The sequence below is a fragment of the Dendrobates tinctorius genome, unplaced genomic scaffold (genome assembly GCF_039654945.1).
Source record: "Dendrobates tinctorius isolate UK_male_01 unplaced genomic scaffold, ASM3965494v1 ptg000043l, whole genome shotgun sequence".
Lineage (NCBI taxonomy): Eukaryota > Metazoa > Chordata > Amphibia > Anura > Dendrobatidae > Dendrobates > Dendrobates tinctorius.
The window spans coordinates 28,760,034-28,784,954 of NW_027361711.1; the positions used below are offsets into that span (position 1 = coordinate 28,760,034).

The window sequence follows — 24,921 nt, forward strand, 5'->3', positions numbered from 1 at the left end:
CCACACTGCAATCCATCTGAAGGGGTTAAATGTCCGAAGGGTGCACCTCACTTTTCTTATTTTACATACAGTATTTCAAGGAACACAACATAATATACATAGTTCTACAGAGAATGGTAACACATGTATGCATGTGGCAGTACTATAAATGTGAGCGGTAATACATATTCCTACGTCGCAGAACCACAAATATTAACACAGACATTACAAACATTAGCACATGTAAACATCAACACACTAAGAACAATTAGAGTAAGGGGAGCAAGGCGGTAATTCTATCTCACCCCGTTACACTTGCAGCATGCTGTGATTGTTTGCTTATGTCGAATCGACATGAGAAAATTTGCAGAATCTTCACTGCCCAATAGAATAACACTGGTCCGAGTGCTAACCTATAAACATCGGATAGTACTGGGCTGTGTTAAACGCTAGTGTGAGCGAACTCTTACTTTGATATCTCAAGCTTGGATCTGGACAGCAGTGGTATTTCTGGTCCCATATTGATCTGTAGCTGCAATCTAAGCAGAGATAAATCCTTTTTAATTGCCCAGGTTTCTGACAGGGAAGGCAGCAGGGACACTGACCGGCTGCTGCAGGGGCAAAAGGGAGATCTATAATGTGAGATCTCCTCATCTGCATCTGTAGGAATAAAGACCCCGTCACACACAGCGAGATCGCTGATTTTGTGACACCACAGCGATCTCGCCAGCGATATCGCTGTGTGGGACATGTATCAGTGACCGGCCCCCCTGCCGGGTATCGCTGATCGCGCTCGAACGTCCTGGGCCATTTTTTGATCGTTGGTCTCCCGCTGGCCAGCACGCATCGCTGCGTGTGCAAGAGACCAACGATCAGCGATGCTGGGAGCTGGTATCCAATGTAAACAGCAGGTATCTAAGAGCCGCGCGGCTCTTAGATACCCACTGTTTACATTGGAAACCAGCTTGCTCGCTGGTCCTGATCGCTGGTGGGTCTGTCTATGTGACAGCTCCCCACCGATCAGCTAACTACTGTATGTCCCAGCGATCCCATCCACGTCGGATCGTTGGTGGGATCACTGGGACATTGATACGTGTAACGGGGCCTTTAGTGTGCATAATACCAGCAAAGTAGAAAAGAAAACTATGTTTAGAAAGATTTAACCCCTTCACCACTTTTGGCATTTTTCGATCCCCTTCTTCCCAGAGCCGTAACTTTTTTTTATTTTTTCCATCTATATGGCCTTGTGAGAGCTTATTTTTTGTGGGACAAATTGTACCTTTGTACAACACAATTGGATTTACCATAGAGTGTAGTGGAAAACGGGAAAAAAATTCCAAGTGCGGGGAAATGGCAAATTCCAAAATACTTTTCTGTTTTTTTTTTTACTGTGTTCACTAAATTCTAAAACTGACCTGCCATTATGATTCTCCAGGTCATTAAGAGTTCACAGACATGAAAAATGTATAGGTTCTTTTTTATTTAAGTGGTGAAAAAAAATCCAAAGTTTGTAAAAAAAAAAAAAAAAAAAATGCTGCCGTTTTCCGAGGCCCCTAGAGTTCTGATTTTTTTTTTCTCTCGTTACGGTGTTTACCGATCGGATTAATTATTTTTATATTTTGATAGATCGGACTTTTCTGAACGCAGCAATACCGAATATGTGCATTTTTTTCTTTTTCTTTTGGTTTATTTTGAATGTGGCAAAAAGGGGTGATTTTATCTTTTATATTTTAATTTTTTTAATATTTGTAAAACTTTTTTTATTTTTTTTATGCTTCAATAGGAGACTTGAATCTGCAATCTTCTAATCATTTGTGCTACACATAGCAGGGCTTCAGCAATGCTATGTGCAGCAGAAATGCTCATCTCCTATGAACGCCGGTCATGGGGCGGCGCACATAGCAGGTTGTTATTGACAAGCACTGGGGTCTCCTGCAGGCCCTCGTTTGTCATGCCGACCCATCGGCACCACACGATCATGTGACAGAGGCGCCAATGGACGGGATTAGTGACGTGCTTCCAGCATGCACACTTTAAATGCCGCTTTCAGAGATATTTAACATGTTATCAGCCGCGGGTGGATCACGATTCCACCCACAGCTATTAGGGCAGCTGAACAAATCAAATCAGCAGTAATATGCCTGAAAAGATGCGGGCTCAGTGCCAAAGCCCGCATTAAAGGGAACCTGTCACCCCCCCAGGCGTTTATAAGTAAAAGAGCCACCTTGTGCAGCACTAATGCTGCTTTCTGTCAAGGTGGCTCTTTTATTTAGTGTCCCTTCCACCGCAGAAATAATCGTTTTTAAAATTGTTCAAAAATACCTGACAGGGGGGCAGGTCTATCCCTTCTGACAGATGCCTCGCATCCATCAGTCATTTCTTTCTTCAGTATTTGGTGCCGCCTCCTCAGTGTTCGTTTGAAATGCTGGCGCCTGCGCTGTACTATAGTTTCGTGGGCATGTGCAGTTAGCGCTGCCCGACGTGCCCGTGCTCTCAGATCACATCCCGGCCTTCATATCTTGTGGCCAGAGATCCCGCCCCGCAGTCACTTATGATTTATTCACACTGCGGGGCCGGGAATCTTGGACATTAGAGCCGCAGAGAACTACTATCAGCGCCGAAGCCCAAATCAAAAAGAGGGTGTCCGACATAGGTGTAAATTTACGACAGATGGGTTAAAGACACTTCAGCCCTAAAACACAGGTTTCTGAAAGTTCCTTATAAATATGGAAAATTGCAGCATAACTTACGAGCCATATAAAATGTAAAATTTAATGAGTATAACAAAAAATATTATGCCAACGGAAAGTAGACAAAAGGGAAATGTTAATTATTAACTATTTTATGTGGTATGACTTTCTTTTAACTGATTTAAGGCCAGACATGAGAAAATTGAAATGTACATATTTTTGCTTTTTTTTTGTAAATTTCAGTTTATAATTTTTTTTATATATGTATTTTTTTATTTTTGAAAGTTCAAAAGGTGTAACAATATAATGAAACCACAATAATAAGTATTAATATTTATAAAGAAGAAACAGAAAAACTTAGGATGAAAAAGGAATAGAGGAAGGAAAGTGGGGGAAGGCGTCGTGTATATAAATTTAGAAAAATACGATAAATCAACAGGTTTGTTTTTTATTCAAAACATATTGATCTAAATTACAGTGAGATGCCGGGTTCCCACGAGCGTATAGTAACTCTTCCAATTTGTATCCTATAAAAACACAATTTTCATTCATATGGTGATACAATCCGAATGTCATCAGTTTTGAACATTTACAAGATCAAATACAGTTTGTTTAGAACTGCAATGTATCTCTGAAAATTTGTCCTTTGACTGAAAAAATTGCAGCATGCACAATTTGCATAAATCAGATCGCACTCGGCCATACACGTCACCAGGTCGGTCAAGAAATCAGAATGCACTTGCATTCTGAGTGTAATCTGATTTTCATTGACTACCAGAATGATGAAGATGAAGAATTTTTTTTTTCCATCTTCTACACATCTGAGAAAAAAATTTGGATCAGAGTTTGATTAGCATTATTGACCTGGATACTCTTGGCTGAGAGCGGAGGAAATACCATTTTGGGATTTTTACAGATAGCACTCAGACCAGAACTATGGTCGAGTAAACGTACTCAAAGGGTTAAAATGACCACATGCTGCATTTCAAAATCAGATGTAAAATGTCTATTTGAATTGCACTATTGGTTTAAATTAGTATTTCATGCTGCAAAAAACCTGATAAAGTACAAATTACACCCATCTGAAAGAAACCATAGTACATATGTTCTGCAATGTCTGTATTCTAGAACCCATTTAGAAAAAAACTAATTCAAGGAATATACGAAAACTGGCATTTCAAAAACCCAAGATACAAGAGTAATATGCACTGAATAGATACAGTTGTGGCCAAAAGTATTGACACCCTTGCAATTCTGTCAGATGATACTCAGTTTCTTCCTGAAAATGATTGCAAACACAAATTCTTTGGTATTATTATCTTCATTTAATTTGTCTTAAATGAAAAAACACAAAAAGAATTGTCCTAAAGCTAAATTGGATATAATTCCACACCAAACATAAAAAAGACGATGGACAAAAGTATTGGCACTGTTCGAAAAATCATGTGATGCTTCTCTAATTTGTGTAATTAACAGCACCTGTAACTTACCTGTGGCACCTAACAGGTGTTGGCAATAACTAAATCACACTTGCAGCCAGTTGACATGGATTAAAGTTGACTCAACCTCTGTCCTGTGTCCTTGTGTGTACCACATTGAGCATGGAGAAAAGAAAGAAGACCAAAGAACTGTCTGAGGACTTGAGAAACCAAATTGTGAGGAAGCATGAGCAATCTCAAGGCTACAAGTCCATCTCCAAAGACCTGAATGTTCCTGTGTCTACCATGCGCAGTGTCATCAAGAAGTTTAAAGCCCATGGCACTGTGGCTAACCTCCCTAGATGTGGACGGAAAAGAAAAATTGACAAGAGATTTCAATGCAAGATTGTGCGGATGTTGGATAAAGAAACTCGACTAACATTCAAACAAGTTCCAGCTGCCCTGCAGTCCGAGGGTACAACAGTGTCAACCCGTACTATCCGTTGGCATCTGAATGAAAAGGGACTGTATGGTAGGAGACCCAGGAAGACCCCACTTCTTACCCCGAGACATAAAAAAGCCAGGCTGCAGTTTGCCAAATCTTACCTGAAAAAGTCTAAAATGTTTTGGAAGAATGTTCTCTGGTCAGATGAGACAAAAGTAGAGCTTTTTGGGCAAAGGCATCAACAGAGTTTACAGGAGAAAAAAAGAGGCAGTCAAAGAAAAGAACACGGTCCCTACAGTCAAACATGGTGGAGGTTCCCTGATGTTTTGGGGTTGCTTTGCTGCCTCTGGCACTGGACTGCTTGACCGTGTGCATGGCATTTTGAAGTCTGAAGACTACCAACAAATTTTGCAGCATAATGTAGGGCCCAGTGTGAGAAAGCTGGGTCTCCCTCAGAGGTCATGGGTCTTCTAGCAGGACAGTGACCCAAAACACACTTCAAAAAGCAGAAAATGGTTTGAGAGAAAGCACTGGAGACTTCTAAGGTGGCCAGCAATGAGTCCAGACCTGAATCCCATAGAACACCTGTGGAGAGATCTAAAAATGGCAGTTTAGAGAAGGCACCCTTCAAATATCAGGGACCTGGAGCAGTTTGCCAAAGAACAATGGTCTAAAATTCCAGCAGAGCATTGTAAGAAACTTATTGATGGTTACCGGAAGCGGTTGGTCGCAGTTATTTTGGCTAAAGGTTGTGCAACCAAGTATTAGGCTGAGGGTGCTAATACTTTTGTGTGAAATGATCAATGTTTTGCTTTTTGCTTCATTCTCTTTTGTGTTTTTTCATTTAAGACAAATTAAATGAAGATAATAATACCATTTGTGTTTGCAATCATTTTCAGGAAGAAACTGAGTATTATCTGACAGAATTGCAGGGGTGTCAATACTTTTGGCCACAACTGTATGATGGCAGAGCGCACTACAAATACATAAACTATATACATTGTGTTGGATTGTCAATGCAACCCTCTTCTCCCACTCTTGACACACTGATAGCAACACCACAGAAGAAATACTAGTCTAAGGGGGTCAGATTCCTGGAATGAATGCTCGGACCTGACACCCATAATGTGGTGCTGCACCATCTTGCTGGAAAAACTAAGGGACGTGCCATCTTCAGTGCGTAAAGAGGGCAACACATCATCATGTAGCAATTTCAGATATCCAGTGTCAATGAGGCTTCCATTGATGAATAATGGCCCCACTATCTTTGTACCCCAAATACCACACCATACCATCAATTATGGGTGTCAGGTCTGAGCATTCCTACATGAACAGTTTCCTGGAAAGTGGATTGATCGTCGTGGGCCAGTTGAATGGCCACCAAGGTCTCCCGATCTGACCCCCTTAAACTTTTATCTTTGGAATCATCTGAAGGCAATTGTTTATGCTGTGAAGATACAAAATGTGCAGCATCTGAAACAATAAATACTGGAAGCCTGTGCTAGCATTTCTTCTGTGGTGTTGCTATCAGTGTGTCAAGAATGGGAGAAGAGGGTTGTGTTGCCAATACAACACTTTGAACTCATTTTATAAGTGGTCATAAACTTGTAAATAACTCATGAAAGAATAAAGTTACGTTAAAACCAAGGACACCATTGTTTTTCTTGTGAAATTCTCTAAGTTTTGATGCATCACATGACCCTCTTCCCATTGAAAAAAATAAAGTTGGATCCAAAATGGCAGACTTCAAAATGGCCGCCATGGTCACCATCCATCTTGAAAAGTTTCCCCCCTCCCATATACTAATGTGCCACAAACAGTAGGTTGATTACACCAACCATTCCCATTTTATTTAGGTGTATCCATATAAATGGCCCACCCTGTAGATACTATACAGGTGGGGCATACTGTACTTTGGTTAACCGAAATTTCAGTATATGGAGAAGAAAAAAATCACATAACAATGAGCACACCTGAAGTTTCTTAAAAAGGCAAATTAAATTTCATTAGGGAAAAAATTGACAAACATTTAAAAACATTAAAAACTACATACCATGCCAACGACTGATTCAATATATGAAACATGAATTAAATAAAATGCTCAATTAGTAACATATGTAAACACCCAAAGAGGGGCTCATAATTGCAAGGTATATTCCCAGCATCACAATTATACAAAATGCATGAAAGTGTATAATCAGGACAAAAAATGGACGATCTTTAATATAGACAATTAAATTTGCATCGGATAATAAGCAAAGGTATAACCTGTATTGCTTCATAAAGCTCTAAGCTAAGCTAATATAAGGTCCAAGATGGATTGTGCTAATAACAAGATGTTACCAAAATAAATATAGCAGATACTAAACGATAAATCACAGAGTTGCCACTGGACATCTAAAGTGCCATGAACATATATATACAAAAATGCCAGAACTACACTGGCTTGCTCCCTGCCTCTCCATGCTTGATTATTCCGTGCTGCTCTCTTTAGCCTTACAAGGTCCCCATATCCTAGGTGCCAGTAGGTAAAACTCTTTTTCTCCTTAGCCTTTCCCTAGCTCACATTTCCAAAAAGGAAACTTATATATTATATACAGTAGCGTCATTACAAACAGTGATCTATTTCAAGTGTTTCTTTTTGTTAATGTTGATGATTATGGCTTACAACCAATGAAAACCCAAAAGTCATTATCTCAGTAAATTAGAATAATTAACATAAAACACCTGCAAAGGCTTCCTAAGCGTTTAAAAAGGTCTCTTAGTCTGTTTCAGTAGGCTCCACAATCATGGGGAAGACTGCTGACTTGACAGATGTCCAGAAGACAGTCATTGACACACTCCACAAGGAGGGTAAGCCACAAGAGGTCATTGCTAAAGAAGCTGGCTGTTCACAGAGTGCTGTGTCCAAGCATATTATTGGAAAGTTGAGTAGAAGGAAAAAGTGTGGTAGAAAAAGGTGCACAAGCAATTGGGATAACTGCAGCCTTGAAAGGTTTGTTAACAAAAGGCCATTCAAAAAATTGGAAGAGATTCACAAGGAGTGGACTGCTACTGGAATCATTACTTCAAGAGCCACCACACACAGACGTATCCAGGACATGGGCTGCAAGTGTCGCACTCCTTGTGTTAAACCACTCATGACCAATAGACAATGCCAGAAGCGTCTTACCTGGGCCAAGTAGAAAAAGAACTGGACTGTTGCTCAGTGGTCCAAGGTGTTGTTTTCAGATGAAAGTAAATTTTGCATTTCATTTGGAAATCAAGGTCCCAGAGACTGGAGGAAGAGTGGAGAGACCACAATCCAAGCTGCTGGAGTTCTAGTGTGAAATTTCCACAATCAATGATGGTTTGGGAGGCCATGTCATCTGCTGGTGTAGGTCCACTGTGTTTTGTCAAGACCAAAGTCAGCACATCCATCTACCAGGAATTTTTAGAGCACTTCATGCTTCTCTATGCTGACAAAATTTTTGGAGATGTAAATTTCATTCTCCAGCAGGACTTGGCACCTGTCCACACTGCCAAAAGTACCAAATAACTGATTTAAAAACAACAGTATCAATGTGTTTGATTGGCCAGCAAACTCGCCTGACCTTAACTCCATAGAGAATCTATGGGGTATTGTCAAGAGGAAGATAAGACAACAGACCCAACAATGCAGACGAGCTGAAGGCTGATATCAATGCAACCTGGGCTTCCATAACACCTCAGCAGTTCCACAGGCTGATCGCCTCCATGCTACGCCACATTGATGCAGTAATTGATGTAAAAGGAGCCCCGACCAAGTATTGAGTGCATTTACTGAACACACGTTTCAGTAGGACATTTCTGATTTTAAAATCATTTTTCAAACTGGTGTTATAAAGTATTCTAATTTACTGAGATAATGACTTTTGAGTTTTCATTGGCTGTAAGCCATAATCCAACATTAACAGAAATAAACACTTGAATTACTGTTTGTAATGGCTCCATATAATATATGAGTTTCACATTTTGTATCGAAGAACTGAAATTTACTTTTTGATTATATTCTAATTTTGTGAGAACCACCTGTATGTTCATGACACTCTAGATGTTCAGTGGCAACTTTGTGATTGGGGTGTGACTGCTACAACTTAAACAAAAGTCATACTAAAAGCAAAAAAATTCAGATTTTTTTCTTTTGCACTGAAAGCAAAAAAGGGGCTAAAACCAAATAGTAGTCCCAAAATATAAATTCAATTTCCCAATACATATACATTTATTATAACATACAGTTAGGTCCATATATATTTGGACAGAGGCAACATTTTTCTAATTTTGGTTCTAGACATTACCACAATGAATTTTAAACAAAACAATTCAGATGCAGTTGAAGTTCAGACTTTCAGCCTTCATTTGAGGGTATCCACGTTAAAATTGGATGAAGGGTTTAGGAGTTTCAGCCCCTTATCATGTGCCACCCTGTTTTTAAAGGGACCAAAAGTAATTGGACAATTGACTCCAAGGCTATTTCATGGACAGGTGTGGGCAATCCCTTCGTTATGTCATTCTCAATTAAGCAGATAAAAGGCCTGGAGTTGATTTGAGGTGTGGTGCTTGCATTTGGAAGGTTTTTCTGTGAAGGAAACATGTGGTCAAAGGAGCTCTCCATGCAGGTGAAACAAGCCATCCTTAAGCTGCAAAAACAGAAAAAACCCATCCGAGAAATTGCTACAACATTAGGAGTGGCAAAATCTACAGTTTGGTACATCCTGAGAAAGAAAGAAAGCACTGGTAAACTCATCAGTGCAAAAAGACCTGGGCGCCCACGGAAGACAACAGTGGTGGATGATCGGAGAATAATCTCCATGGTGAAGAGGAACCCCTTCGCAACAGCCAACCAAGTGAACAACACTCTCCAGGAGGTAGGCGTATCAATATCCAAATCTACCATAAAGAGAAGACTGCATGAAAGTAAATGCAGAGGGTTCACTGCACTGTGCAAGCCACTCACAAACATCATGAATAAAAAGGCTAGACTGGACTTTGCCAAAAAACATCTAAAAAATCCAGCACAGTTCTGGAAGAACATTCTTTGGACAGATGAAACCAAGATCAACCTCTACCAGAATGATGGAAAGAGAAAAGTATGGCGAAGGCGTGGTACAGCTCATGATCCAAAGCATACCACATCATCTGTAAAACACGGTGGAGGCAGTGTGATGGCTTGGGCATGCATGGCTGCCAGTAGCACTGGGTCACTAGTGTTTATTGATGATGTGACACAGGACAGAAGCAGCCGAATGAATTCTGAGGTATTCAGAGCCATACTGTGTGCTCAGATGCAGACAAACTAATTGGTTGTCGTTTCATACTACAGATGGACAATGACCCAAAACATAAAGCCAATGCAACCCAGGAGTTTATTAAAGCAAAGTGGAATATTCTTGAATGGCCAAGTCAGTCACCTGATCGCAACCCAATTGAGCATGCATTTCACTTGCAAAAAAGACTAAACTTCAGACAGAAAGGCCCACAAACAAACAGCAACTGAAAACCACCGCAGTGAAATCCTGGCAGAGCATCAAAAAGGAGGAAACACAGCATCTGGTGATGTCCATGAGTTCATGATTTCAGGCAGTCATTGCCAACAAAGGGTTTTCAACCAAGTACTAGAAATGAACATTTGATTTACAATTATTTAATCTGTCCAATTACTTTTGGTCCCTTTAAAAACAGGGTGGCACATGTTAAGGAGCTGAAACTCCTAAACCCTTCATCCAATTTTAATGTGGATACCTTCAAATGAAAGCTGAAAGTCTGAACTTCAACTGCATCTCAATTGTTTTGTTTAAAATTCATTGTGGTAATGTCTAGAATCAAAATTAGAAAAATGTTGTCTTTGTCCAAATATATATGGACCTAACTGTATATAAAGCAATTGGCTTATTGGAAAATAACTCACAAGGGAAACTCAAAACTAGCAGAATTATGTCAACCCAGCACATGCAACATGATGAAACATCTTTGGCACAACTTTAATAGTCTATAATTATGCTTTCACCCATGGGGTACAAAATAAATGCACTGAGTGACTCGGCTGACAGAGAATCATATATCAGTTCTGAACAGATGTACAGCCTTTTTAACCCACAGGAGGAATCGAGAAAGCATGTTTACATGAATGAAAATGATACAGCATGGCAGCAGCAATGCGACCAAGCACATGGCCCAGTTCCATCAGCCACTGCAATATCCTATGACTCATTGACGCCTCCCATACACCCAAATAACACAATAATCACAAAACCATAAATTGCGTTTCTTAAAATCATGAAAAGTGTGTTATGCTCACATGTGGGGTAGGCATGTCAGAACAAACTAACAAAACCTACAACATAAGATTCCCAGCAACTTCACATGTAGTTAGCAATGACAAATAATAAGAAATAGTAATAAAGTTAATAATAATGTTAAATTAATCTATAATAATAAATGCCCTAAGCAACTTCCGGTTGTAACAACTTCCGTCCAGTTGTAACCGGTGACGTCACCGCACACCTCTTTCCATGTTAACCCTTAACACACACACTCCACTCACCTTTCACCATCTCCACTCACGTCCACTCACTCTTTCACTCCACATACGACCCTTTCTCTCACTCCGTGTCTCATACTCACGCCGTCATCGCCGCTGATCCACGATCCCCGACATCAACTTCCGCCGGCGCCATCCTGGATCCAGACGTCCTCCACGCCGGCGACATGTTCTTGCGGCGACGCCATTTTGGATCGGCGAAATCCCGCGATAGTCAAGATGGCGTCGCCGCAAGAACATGTCGCCGGCGAGGACGACGTCGGGATCCAAAATGGCGTCGGCGCAAACTCGCGAGACTTAGTCGACGCCATATTGGATCCCGACGTCGTCCACGCCGGCGACATGTTCTTCCGGCGACGCCATCTTGACTATCGCGGGATTTCACGATACTCAAGATGGCGTCGCCGCAAGAACATGTCGCCGGCGTGAACAACGTCTGGATCCAGGATGGCGCCGGCGGAAGAAGATGTCGGGGATCGTGGAGCAGCGGCGATGACGGCGTGAGTATGAGAGACGGAGTGAGAGAAGGGGTCGTATGTGGAGTGAAAGAGTGAGTGGAGATGGTGAAAGGTGAGAGGAGTGTGTGTTGAGGAGTGTGTGTGTTGAGGGTTAACATGGCAAGAGGTGTGATGCTATCGCATCCTCCCGATGCGATAGCATCGGGCCATAATCTAGTAAATATATAATAATGTTAAATATCAGTTCTTCGAAAAAAAAGTTAACTCTCTCAACATTATTATTCAGTAATTTCAGGTTATATAGTGTTATTCTATTGTTTTAAAAGCATTGAAAGGGAACCTGTCTGTCACAGATTTACCGTGACACAGAGGGGCCAGAAGGCCGCAGCGTCTGATTTCAAGCACTTCTGCACAGATTAGAAGCACTTCAACCTCATATTATATGGTGCAGGTATCTGTTAGAAGTACAGGGGCTAATCTGTTTAGCCTGAGTGTTGCTGGAGCCTTCCAGCCGGGCTCCAGGTTTTCAAAAAAGTCTCAGTGGGCCCCTTTAACACATACCACAATTCATGATGCACAGATACGGCAGAGAAATATAGGTATAGTACAATGCCAAAAATGTCACTTCTTACATTACATGAGTGATATCAATAGCTCAGAAACCAGACAGTATAGTCCTCCATAAAAGAAATTATGAACACCACATAGCGCTCCATACAGAATAATGAGCCCCATTATTCCTCCATACAGAATGAGCCCCATATATTGCTCCATACAGTATAATGAGCCCCATATATTTCTCCATACAGAATAATGAGCCCCATATATTGCTCCATACAGAATAATGAGCCCAATATATTGCTCCATACAGAATAATGGATCCCATATATTGCTCCACACAGTATAATGAGCCCCATATATTGCCCATTCAGAATAATGAGCTCCATATATTGCACCACACAGTATAATGAGCCCCATATATTGCTCCATACAGAATGAGCTCCATATATTGCTCCATACAGAATAATGAGCCCCATATATTATGAATGAGTCACCGTAGGAGGCAAAAACAGAAATACAAGCCAAGTCCAGAAAACCAGAGAAGTTGGCAACTATCAGACCGCAGACCCCTGAACCCATCAACACAACCAGCAGTAGCCATGGGGGGCCCCCACGATGCCCCAGACCCCTCGATCACAGCCGGAGAATTAAATAGGCCTAAAGAAAGAAAGGGAAAATCTAAACTGCCCCAGAGCAGACCCCAAAGCAATAGGCAGCCCCCAACAAACAATGACGGCGAAGCAAGACGAAAACACCAACACAGACAGAAAGACCGAGCAAAGACGGGGCCCAAAACTACCTAGATAGGAAAGGACAGGAAGGCTGCTGTCTGCAATCTGCCAAAACCCTATCAAAGACATAAGCCAACAAGCTGATATGAAAAAGGCCCTGAAGCAGCTAGGCTTCAAAAACTAAATCAACACTCAGGTATTTTCAGAGGACAGAGCTAAAGGAATTCAGCACACCCCAGCAGGGAATGGCAGAAATCCAGAAAAACAAAGCAAAACAAAGTCAAAGCACAAATGCAAAAAGCCGAGCAGCAAACTTAGCTTTAGAGGAGCAGGAATTCAGACTGGTCTCCAAGGATCCCACAGACAAATCACCCGCAGGGCAGAAGGGCGTCGGCAGCCTTATATCCAGTCAGTAACTCCACTCAGCCAGTCATCATCATCAGCCTCAGGTGTTTGATAATCAGGCTCACTACCTTTCTTTACCAGAAGAGGGAGTTCCCCGGGCCTCAGTAGTGAAGGGGAAAATGAACTCACAACACCCATATATTGCTCCATACAGAATAATGAGCCCCATATATTGCTCCATACAGTATAATGAGCCCAATATATTGCTCCAAACAGAATAATAAGCCCAATATATTGCTCCACACAGAAAAATGGACACCATATATTGATCCACACTGTATAGTGAGCCCCACATATTGCTCCATACAGAATAATGAGCATTATATATTGCTCAACACAGTATAATCAGCCCCATATATTGCTCCACACAGAATAATGAGCCCCATATATTGCTCCATATGGAATAATGAGCCCCATATATTGTTCCACACAGAATAATGAGCCCCACATATTGTTCCACACAGTATATTGAGCCCCATATATTGCTCCATGCAGAATAATAAGCCCTATATATTGCTCCACAAGGAATAATCGACCCCATATATTGCTCCACACAGTATAATGAGCCCAATATATTGCTCCATACAGAATAAGTTCCATATATTGCTCCATACAGAATAATGAGCCCCATATATTGCTACACACAGTATAATGAGCCCCATATATTGCTCTATACAGAATAATAAGCCCCATATATTGCTCCACACAGTATGAGTCCTGTATATTGCTCCATACAGAATAATGGACCCTGTATATTGCTCCACACACTATAATGAGAAAAATATATTGCTCCATACAGAATAATGAGCCCCATATATTGTTCCATACAGAATAATGAGCCCCATATATTGCTTCATACAGAATAATGGACCCCATATATTGCTCCACACAGTATTATGAGCCTCATATATTGCTCCACACAGTATAATGAGCCCCATAAAATGCTCCATACAGTATAATGAACTCCATATAGTATGAGACCCATACAGTATAATGAGCTTAATATATTGCTCCATACAGAATAATGAGCCCCATATATTGCTCCATACAGAATAATGAGCCCAATATATTGCTCTATACAGAATAATGGATCCCATATATTGCTCCACACAGTATAATGAGCCCCATATATTGCTCCATTCAGAATAATGAGCCCCATATATTGCGCCACACAGTATAATGAGCCCCATATATTGCTCCATACAGAATAATGAGCTCCATATATTGCTCCATATAGTATAATGATCTCCATATATTGCTCCATACAGAATAAAGGACCTCATACAATGCTCCATACAGAATATGCCCTATAGAATGTTCCATGCAGTATGTGATGGGCACCATATATTCTTCTCCAGCATATGATGGGCCCCATATTTTACTTCAAACAGAATGGACCCCATATAATGCTCCATATGTAACTTCCATATAATGCTCCGTATGCAATTGGACCCATAAGATGCTCCAAACATTAAAATAAATGAAATACTCACCTCTCCTTGCTGGTGGTTGCTCTGCTCTGGACTCAATGTCGCCGTCTTCCGTTTCTCTGCACTGTGACTGCTCAAGTAGAGGGCACACAGATGTGACGTGATTGTGTCCTCCGACCTGATGATCACAGTCAGGAAATGCGAAAGACGCCGCAGTCGTGGAACCAGGGGAGGTAAGTATTGGAAGTGCAAGTGGAGGGTGCCACTCGCGGGTACCGACACTAGCACAGGCACCAGGCCCCCATAGTGTGCCTGTGTCCCTTATGGTGAGTGGGCCCCCCACCTGCGCAGGGCACCAGCTCTATATGTAATTGGCCCCATTAGATGCTCCATATGCAATTGGCCCCATATAATGCTCCATATGTAATTGGCCCCATAAGATGCTCCATATTTAATTAGCCCTATAAGATGCTCCACATGTAATTGGCCTCATAAGATACTCCAAATGTAATTGGCCCCATACACTGCGCTACATGTAATTGGCCCCATAAGATGCTCCATATGTAATTGGCCCCATAAGATGCTCCACATGTAAATGGCTCCATAAAATGCTCCAAACATTTAAAAAAATGAAATACCTCTCCTTGCTGGCAGCTGCGCTGCTCTGGACTCCTTAGAGTCGCCGTCTTTCTGGTTCTCTGCACTGTGACTACTCAGGCAGAGGACGCACAGATGTGATGTGATTGTTTCCTCTGACCTGAACATCACAGTCAGAGGATGCCACAGTGTTGGAACAGGGAGAGGTAAGTATTGTAAGTGCCAATGCCCGGAGGAGGGGTTCACTCGTGGGCGCCATCACTGGCACATGCACCAGGTGCGCCCGTGTCCCCAACGGCGAGTGGGCCTCTGCCTGCTCAGGTCCCTGGCACTTGCCCGGGTGCTGACACCAGCCCAGCTTCCAGCTTTGATGGTCTCAGCTTTTCAGTATTGGACACTACCATCTCCTATATATACTGGATTGCCAGTGTTATGTTAATTCTGCCCTGGTTCAGGTGTTTAGAGAAATACCATGCCCACTGTGCTTCTATTTTATGAGCTGCAGCATGTCAATTATCTGCAGCAGAGACACTAGTCTGCGCTGTGTAGTCTCACCCATAGCCATTCATTAGATGTGGTAAATTCGCATGGTTTTCTGAACATAAGCGGGTTTACCTGCATTATTACAAACCAGCGTTTTGGATGCAGTGAAAATACGCTGTGTCCAAAACGCTGGCAGAAATTAGCATAAAAAGGCCAAAAGTCACTAAATCATTGGAAAACTATACATTGACCCAAAACATTGCCATTTTTCAATGTTTTACAACAGCGTTGACGAATCAGGGCATTAGTATTTCTAGCATAGGTGATAAAGGACATTGGCCTTTTAGACACGATAGAGGAAGGAGGTAATGGTGATGATTACTGTGACAGTCTATTGACATCTAATTTTATAATTTGATTATTTAAGCTGAAAGGTGAATCAACTCAATATTTGTATTTGGCTACTGGGAAATATTGGCTTGTAATGCATGTGAATGTGCTGCAAGAAAGCTTTAAATCATCTGTCACTCTTCGCTAACCTAAAGCATGACATGACATTAACATCTGTATGAAACTACCGGCCTGGAACTGACTGATATGGACTAATCTCCATGTCATTTACAGGGAAACAATTCATTTTCTGTAACATCAGCTTCTGCATGAATGACTTCAGCAGGCATCCAAGTATACAATAGTCCCACAAGGCTTCTTGATGCTCCTAATGATTTCTATTAAAAAGTGCTTATCTATTCAGGATTGTTTTCTTTTTCTTTTTTTTGTCCATGCTTCATTCAGGGTTCCTGCTTTAGCTAAGACTTAATTATATTACGGAGTTAACACCATTCATCACCAGCCAGATCAAAACTTAACTGTGCTCCTGAATGTGCAGTAAGGCTCTGTTGATGTCAATGTTATGGTTTCTCTTATCAAAATGATTATGCCATAATGGGTCCGTCAAGTTTCCATCGTGTTTCTGACAGCATTAATGTAAATACGGCCCAAGGGCTAATGTACAACTGTCACAGAGCTATACAGCTGACTTACACTGCTATACAGGCTCTTCTGGACTACGCGAGTGCGGAGATACTCTCCCCTGGAAAAGTGGATAGAAAACCTCTGTATATAAAAAGTCAGATAGAACAAGCCATACTTTTTTTTTCTAATACAACAGAAAGAAGATCCATGATCCTCCATATGAAATTAAAGGCATACAGAGGTACAGATGATGATTCATGTACTTTTAGTGCACAACAGCTACAGTAAATTTCTTGGAATATGTCAACTTTGGCACTGGAGTATGGAGAAGATCAGCGCGATTGCTTCAGTAGTGCTTAACAAATCCGACAATTGTATATACAGTGTAAGGTAGCGCTGTCCTTCAGATAGGGGACACTCGCTTGGCAGCCAAATAATCAGATCTGGCACGGGTTTTCCATAAAACAATCTCAGTCCATGCGGTTTATTCATGCATCATAAACCATCAAAGCAATAGAAAACAGCATAGTGTCCATGACAGAGCTTCACTCTTGTTACACTCCGGATCACGGAAGCGAGAGTGGACCCACTGGACCGTGACGCCGAACCCTCCCCGAGCGAGCGCACCAAGTTGACCGACCCCTATACAGGGACCGTTAGGGAACAGACTCGGGGAGTTCAAGCGCCACGGCAGCCAGGACCAGGGGTCGGCTCAAGAGGGTGAGCAGATGATGAGGAGTGGTGGGAGGTCCAGAGAGGAGATGGGATAACCAGGGTCCAGAGGTGGAGGGAGTTGGAGACGGAGGGAGGACAGCGGGAACCAGCAGGAGGCAGGAATGGTGGCGCACTGAAAAGGGAAGGAGACACAGGGGTTTAATAGAAGGCACAGGCAGGAGACACAGAGGGTTAACAGGAGACAGGGGGCACTGGCAGGAAACACAGAGAGTTAAAGGAGCAAGCTGCAGCGAGCACGGCCTAGACAAGCGAGAAATAACTCAATAGTCAGGCGCCTCCACTGAGGGAGGGCAGCTTGAAATACCTTGTGGTAGGCTCTGATAGGTTAGGAGAAGGGTCCGGGTCAGGTCATGCAGGCAGGTGGCTGATGGCAGAGGCGCGCGATCTAACCCTCCGGCGCGTGCGCAGAGGTACCATGCGCGCGGCCAAGGGAAGCGGAGGAGCGCGTCGGGAAGCCGGCTGCCGGAAAGCGAGAGGAGCGGGGGCGCGCGTCAAGGCAGTGTCAGAGGAGGAAGCCGGGCCGGAAGCAGAGGCGGTGAGTACAGCAGCGGGGACCGTGGAACGGGGAGCGGTGCTAACAGTACCCCCTCTCTTACACTCCCCTCCACTGTGTCTGGCTAAAAACTTCTTGAGAATGCGTGGAGCATTGATGTTCTCCCGCAGCTCCCAAGATCTCTCCTCGGGACCAAAACCCTTCCAATCGATTAGAAAAAATGTTCTACCCCTAACCCTTTTCGAGGCCAAAATGTCTCTCACTTCAAAGACATCATCAGAAGTGACAGATAGAGGAGAAGGGTTTGGGGCTGGGTGGAACCGATTCAAGACAACTGCCTTAAGGAGAGAGACGTGGAAGGAGTTGGGGACCCGAAGCGAGACAGGCAACTCCAGTTTGTAGGACACATTTTTAATGCGTTTGAGAATCTTGAAAGGTCCAATGTAGCGAGGTCCTAGTTTGTAAGTAGGGAGCTTTAGCCTAATGTACTTGGCCGAAAGCCAAACTTGTTGACCCGGGAGGTAAGTCGGAGAATCCAAGCGTCTATTGTCAGCGTGCCTCTTCATGCGCTCCCCAGACTTTCTGAGCGCCTCCTTAGTCTCGGACCAGATCTTAGAAAATTCCAGGGTCAGGGAATCTGCTGCAGGCACACCGGAGGTAGCGGATATAGGTAGGGGAATACCAGGATGCATCCCAAACACCACGAAGAATGGACACTTAGCCGAAGACTCGCTGGGATGATTATTGCAGGAGAATTCTGCCCAGGGGAGAAGATGGGCCCAGTTATCTTGATGAACGTTAGAGAACTGCCGTAAATATGCCGCTAGCACCTGATTAATGCGTTCCACTTGACCACTGGACTGAGGATGGTACGCGGAGGAGAAGTCCAATCTTACCTCCAGAAGTTTACATAAGGCTCTCCAGAATCGAGAGGTGAATTGTACGCCTCGATCAGACACAATATGCTGCGGAAAGCCGTGGAGGCGGAAGACGTGCTGGATAAAAATCTTCGCCAACTCTGGAGCGGAAGGCAACGCTGGAAGAGGAATAAAATGGGCCATCTTGGAGAAGCGGTCGACCGCTACCAGGATAGTTGTATATCCGGAAGAGTTAGGCAGATCCGTGATGAAATCCAAAGCTATATGTTGCCATGGAACCGAGGCAATCGGCAGAGGAAGCAGAAGGCCGGAGCGTGGCCGCCTAGGAACCTTGACCTTGGCACAAGAGGGACAGGAAGCCGTGAAGTCTGTCACATCCTGGCGGAGTGAAGGCCACCAATAAAAACGAGCGATGAGCTCCATCGTCTTTTTGACTCCATGTCCAGAAACTTTAGAGGAATGTCCCCAGTGCAGTACCTCTTTTCTGCCTGCCTCAGGAACGTAGGTCTTGCCTGGAGGAGGAGTAATCGGTCTCACAGGGGCCACTGTGATGATCTTCGCTGGATCGATGATGTGAGTCGGTTCTTCCACTAAATCAGGAGACTGCTGAGACCGGGACAATGCATCCGCCTTATAATAATAATAATAATAATAATTTTTATTTATATAGCGCCAACATATTCCGCAGCACTTTACAATTAAGCGGGGACATGTACAGACAATAAATTCAATACAAGTTAAGACAATTCAAACAGTGACATTAGGAGTGAGGTCCCTGCTCGCAAGCTTACAATCTACAAGGAAATGGGGGGACACAGTAGGTGAAAAATGCTTGTTAATTCAGGTCTGGCAATTATAATAGGGATTTTCATATAAAGCTGCATGATCCGGTCATCAGCCCGTGTGTTTAAGTGCAATAGACAAGTATCAAGTGCAGTTATCATGTGCATGAAGGGTGTGGAGACAGATGAATAGTAGGGTGCAGATTCAGAATAATATTTGGAAGGAGGGAACAGGGCAAAGTTAGCTTGCTGGGTAGTTGATGTGGTAGGCTTGTTTGAAGAGAAGGGTTTTCAAAGCGCGCTTGAATAGGTCAGGGCTAGGTATCAGTCTGATCGCCTGGGGAAGTGCATTCCAGAGAGCTGGAGCAGCACGAGAGAAGTCTTGGAGGCGGAGGTGCGAGGTTCGGATTACGGGGGATGTTAGTCTTAGGTCATTTGTAGAACGGAGGGCACGTGTAGGGCGATAGACAGAGATGAGAGAGGAGATATAAGGCGGTGCAGAACAGTGGGTGAGAGAGATGAGTTTATACTGGACCCTGTAGCGAATAGGTAGCCAGTGTAATGACTGGCACAAGATGGAGGCATCGGTGAAGCGGCTGGACAGAAATATGACCCTGGCTGCCGCATTCAAGATGGATTGGAGAGGAGAAAGTTTGGTAAGAGGGAGACCGATCAGAAGAGAGTTGCAGTAGTCCAGGCGAGAATGAATAAGAGCGACAGTAAGAGTCTTAGCAGTTTCAAAGGTGAGAAAAGGTCGGATTCTGGAGATGTTTTTAAGATGCAGGTGACAAGAGCGACTGAGTGATCGGATGTACGGAGTAAAGGAAAGTTCAGTGTCGCCTTGAAGTTCTTTGACCCTGGAAGGAAATGCAGCTCAAAATCGAACCGACCAAAGAAGAGAGACCATCTGGCTTGCCGGGGGTTAAGTCTCTGGGCCGACTGGAGATATGCCAGGTTTTTGTGGTCGGTAAAAATGGTAAACGGGTGGACCGACCCCTCAAGCAGGTAACGCCACTCCTCCAGTGCCAATTTTATGGCCAGCAGCTCGCGATCCCCGATGGAGTAGTTGCACTCTGCCGGAGAGAAGGCTTTAGAAAAGAACCTGCAGGTAACCAGTCGGCCGGACGGGGATCTCTGAGAGAGCACTGCACCTGCTCCTGTGGAAGAGGCATCAACCTCCAGAATGAATGGCTTGTTAGCCTCGGGTCGGTGTAGAACAGGTGCCATCGCAAAGGCTTGTTTCAGACAGGAAAAGGCCTCTTCAGCCTCCGGAGGCCAGGACAAGGAGTTGACGCCTTTGCGAGTGAGGCTGGAGATGGGTTTGATGACGGATGAAAAATGTGGCACAAATTGACGATAATAATTGGCGAAGCCGAGGAACCTTTGAATCGCCTTGACACCCACCGGACGGGGCCATTGAAGAATTGCCGACAGTTTTTCAGGATCCATTTCCAGCCCAGAGTCAGACACGATGTAGCCCAAGAAGGGCAAGGAAGACTGCTCAAAGAGACACTTTTCAAGCTTCGCGTAGAGGCGATTCTCCCGCAGGCGCTGTAGGACCAGATGAACACTCCTCCTGTGAGACGCCAGATCCGGGGAAAAAGTAAGGATGTCGTCCAGATACACCACCACGCAGGAGTACAATAGGTCTCGGAAGATATATTTGACGAATTTCTGAAACACCGCGGGAGCGTTGCAGAGACCAAAGGGCATAACCAGATATTCGTAAGGCCCGTCCCGGGTGTTAAAGGCAGTCTTCCATTCATCACCAGGGCGAATGCGGACGAGATTGTAGGCTCCGCGTAAATCCAACTTCAAGAAGATGCGGGCTCCACGTAGCCAGTCAAAGAGTTCAGGGATGAGAGGCAAGGGATACTTGCTTTTTACAGTAATGTCGTTCAGACCCCGGAAATCAATGCAAGGACGCAGAGAACCGTCTTTCTTTTTCACAAAGAAAAACCCGGCTCCGGCAGGAGAAGAAGACTTCCGTATGAGACCTCTGGCCAAATTCTCACGAATGTACTCGGACATGGCTGTAGTCTCAGCTGGAGACAGGGGATAAATTCGCCCACGGGGCGGAGTGGTCCATGGTCGCAGATCAATAGGGCAGTCATACGGGCGATGTGGAGGAAGGATCTCCGCCTCCTCCTTCTTATCAAACACGTCAGAGAATGACCAGTATGCGGCTGGTAAGCCCCCAGGGCCCAAGGAGACTGGAGGAGGATTGGCCGGGCGCACAGACCCCAGGCTCCTCTCTTGGCAAGGATGTCCCCAGCGGAGGACCACACCGAAATGCCAATTTAGGACGGGTTCATGTGTCCTAAGCCAGGGAAGACCAAGCAGCAAAGCATGGGATAGGTTGGGGAGAACGTAAAATGCGATCCACTCCTGGTGCAAGGCCCCGACTTGCAGACACACCTCCTCCGTAACCACGGACATGGATTCTTGTAGGGGTCTTCCATCTACAGAGGCGATAACACGTGGAGTCTTCAGGGTAATCACGGGAATCTGGTACTTCTGCACCTCCTTCAATCTTATGAAGTTCCCCGCCGCGCCCGAGTCCACATAGGCCACCTCCGAACCATGTCTCTGACCAAAAACCAGCTGAACCGAAAGGGTAAGGGGGTGAGAGGAGTGAGACACACCTAGGACAGCCTCTCTTACCTGCCCTAGGTGGAGTAGTTTCCCGGCCTCTCAGGACAGGAACGCAGGAAGTGGGACGCGCTGCCACAATACAGGCACAAACCCTCCATCAGTCTCTCCTTACGGCGCTGTTCCGCCAACTTGACTCGATCCACCTGCATCGGCTCTGGCGCCGGACTGGAGGGCGGCCCAGGAGGACATGGACTGGATGGCCTGTGAAAAGAAGCAGATGGTCTGAGCGGTCTCCTCTCTCTAGCAGCCTCTCGAGCACGTTCCTGGAACCGGAGGTCAATTCGTGTGGCCAGAGAAATAAGATCCTCCAAGGTGGTCGGGGTATCTCGCCCTGCCAATTCATCTTTAATTTTGCTAGAGAGACCACGCCAGAAGGCCCCAACCAAAGCCTCGTTATTCCACCCCAACTCAGAGGCCAAGGTACAGAACCAGATGGCATATTGTCCGACCGTAAGGGTACCCTGAGTGAGGCAGAAAAGGGACTCCGTAGCGGAAGCCAACCATCCGGGCTCGTCAAAGACTTTACGGAAAGTGTCTGTGAAGGTCTGGACACTAGAGAATACGGGATCATCCTGCTCCCACAGAGGATTCACCCAGGAGAGTGCCTCTCCATCCAGATGAGACACAATGAAGGCAATCTTGGCCCGGTCAGTGGGATACTGTTGGGGCAAGAGTTCGAAATGCAACCTGCACTGATTTAGGAAGCCTCTACACAACTTTGGGTCGCCGCCGTACCGAGGCGGTTTACCAAGCCTGGGAGACGGGGCAGGTATGGGATCTGAACTGCGGGACGGATCACGTCTGGCAGCCGACTGAAGGGAAAGCAACCGATCGTCGACCAAAGCCATATAAGAGAGAATATGGGCTTGGGTGTCCCGTTGTTGAACCAGCTCCTGCTGGAGGCTGGCCAGTAGGGAGGCATTGCCAGGGTTGGCGGCCTGCAAGGCCGATAAGCAGGAATCCATGGTCTTCATAAAAGACATTATACGGGTCTGGTTCTCCCTTAGGAACACCAACTCTTTTTGGGCGGTGGCCCCGGCGGGGTCCATGGCCTGACTATTCTGTTACACTCCGGATCACGGAAGCGAGAGTGGACCCACTGGACCGTGACGCCGAACCCTCCCCGAGCGAGCGCACCAAGTGGACCGACCCCTATACAGGGACTGTTAGGGAACAGACTCGGGGAGTTCAACGCCACGGCAGCCAGGACCAGGGGTCGGCTCAAGAGGGTGAGCAGATGATGAGGAGTGGTGGGAGGTCCAGAGAGGAGACGGGATAACCAGGGTCCAGAGGCGGAGGGAGTTGGAGACGGAGGGAGGACAGCGGGAACCAGCAGGAGGCAGGAATGGTGGCGCACTGAAAAGGGAAGGAGACACAGGGGTTTAATAGAAGGCACAGGCAGGAGACACAGAGGGTTAACAGGAGACAAGGCACAGGCAGGAGACACAGAGGGTTAACAGGGGGCACTGGCAGGAAACACAGAGTTAACGGAGCAAGCTGCAAGCAGCAGTGAGCACGGCCTAGATAAGCGAGAAATAACTCAATAGTCAGGCGCCTCCACTGAGGGAGGGCGGCCTGAAATACCTGGTGGTAGGCTCTGATAGGTTAGGAGAAGGGTCCGGGTCAGGTTATGCAATGTTCCATACGCAGGCTCTTCAGCCTCACAGTTATCTCACCCATCAGGGTTCCCTCATGGCTGCTTCAGCTCACTGCAGACGTCCATTCCCTCCAGGGAACTATCAAGCACGTGTAGCCATTAAACACAGCATTCACTTGCTGTTAGGAAGACAGCCCCATCTCTCTCAGATGGGACCTTCCAAAACGGACCACCAAGGTCCCAGCATTCACCCTATGTGACCAACCCTGGCCACCTTATATGGTCCGTATGTATAAAAATGTATAAAAATACTTGGCACTCAAAAGTGAAGAAGCAGTATATTCTTTATTTAGCATCCAGACAAAAATAGACTCATATCGTATAAACGTTTTCGGTCCAACTGTTGGACCAAGAACGTTTATACGATATGAGTCTATTTTTGTCTGGATGCTAAATAAAGAATATACTGCTTCTTCATTTTTGAGTGCCAAGTATTTTTATGCATATTTATGGGTTGGAAACCTTACTTGAGCACCGAACAACCTTCCTTTTTCTCTGGAGTGCCGTGTTCTTTTGCCTACTTATATGGTCCGTAGCCACGCCCACCAGGTTATATGGCTATGACCTCATCACAGGTCCTTCAACCACTCATACACATTTTACAATAGCGTTCTTAAACACACCCCTGGGTGGGTTTGTAGGCAACTGGTTCCACCCGTCTCACCAGCTACCTGGAGACTTCCCAAACACATTGAAACAGCACCTCAGTAGTATCACTGCTGATCAACACACACATAAGTCTCCATCCCAAGGCCACCCACCTTGAGATACATAACGGTCATTCAGTATTCTGCCACTCATCCTCTCTCCTGAGACATCCACACAGCACCCCCTAGCGGACACAGTGGTCACTACACCACAACAGTTATAGTATCCAATGTTTCGACCTTTTCGGTCCTTGTTCTTGACGAAGGCTGTTGCCGAAAAGCGCGTCGGGGTGGGCGCATGGTCATTCAGGGATCCCACTTTCCCATTTGGCTACCCTGAGTA

The 24,921-nt window shown here is 44.8% G+C and overlaps 1 protein-coding gene across 1 annotated transcript in view; it reads right to left on the minus strand.

Annotated features, from left to right (window-relative positions):
* STK32A (serine/threonine kinase 32A) overlaps nucleotides 1–24,921 on the minus strand; it is a 449,372-nt gene that overhangs the window by 173,586 nt on the left and 250,865 nt on the right. The window lies entirely within an intron of this gene.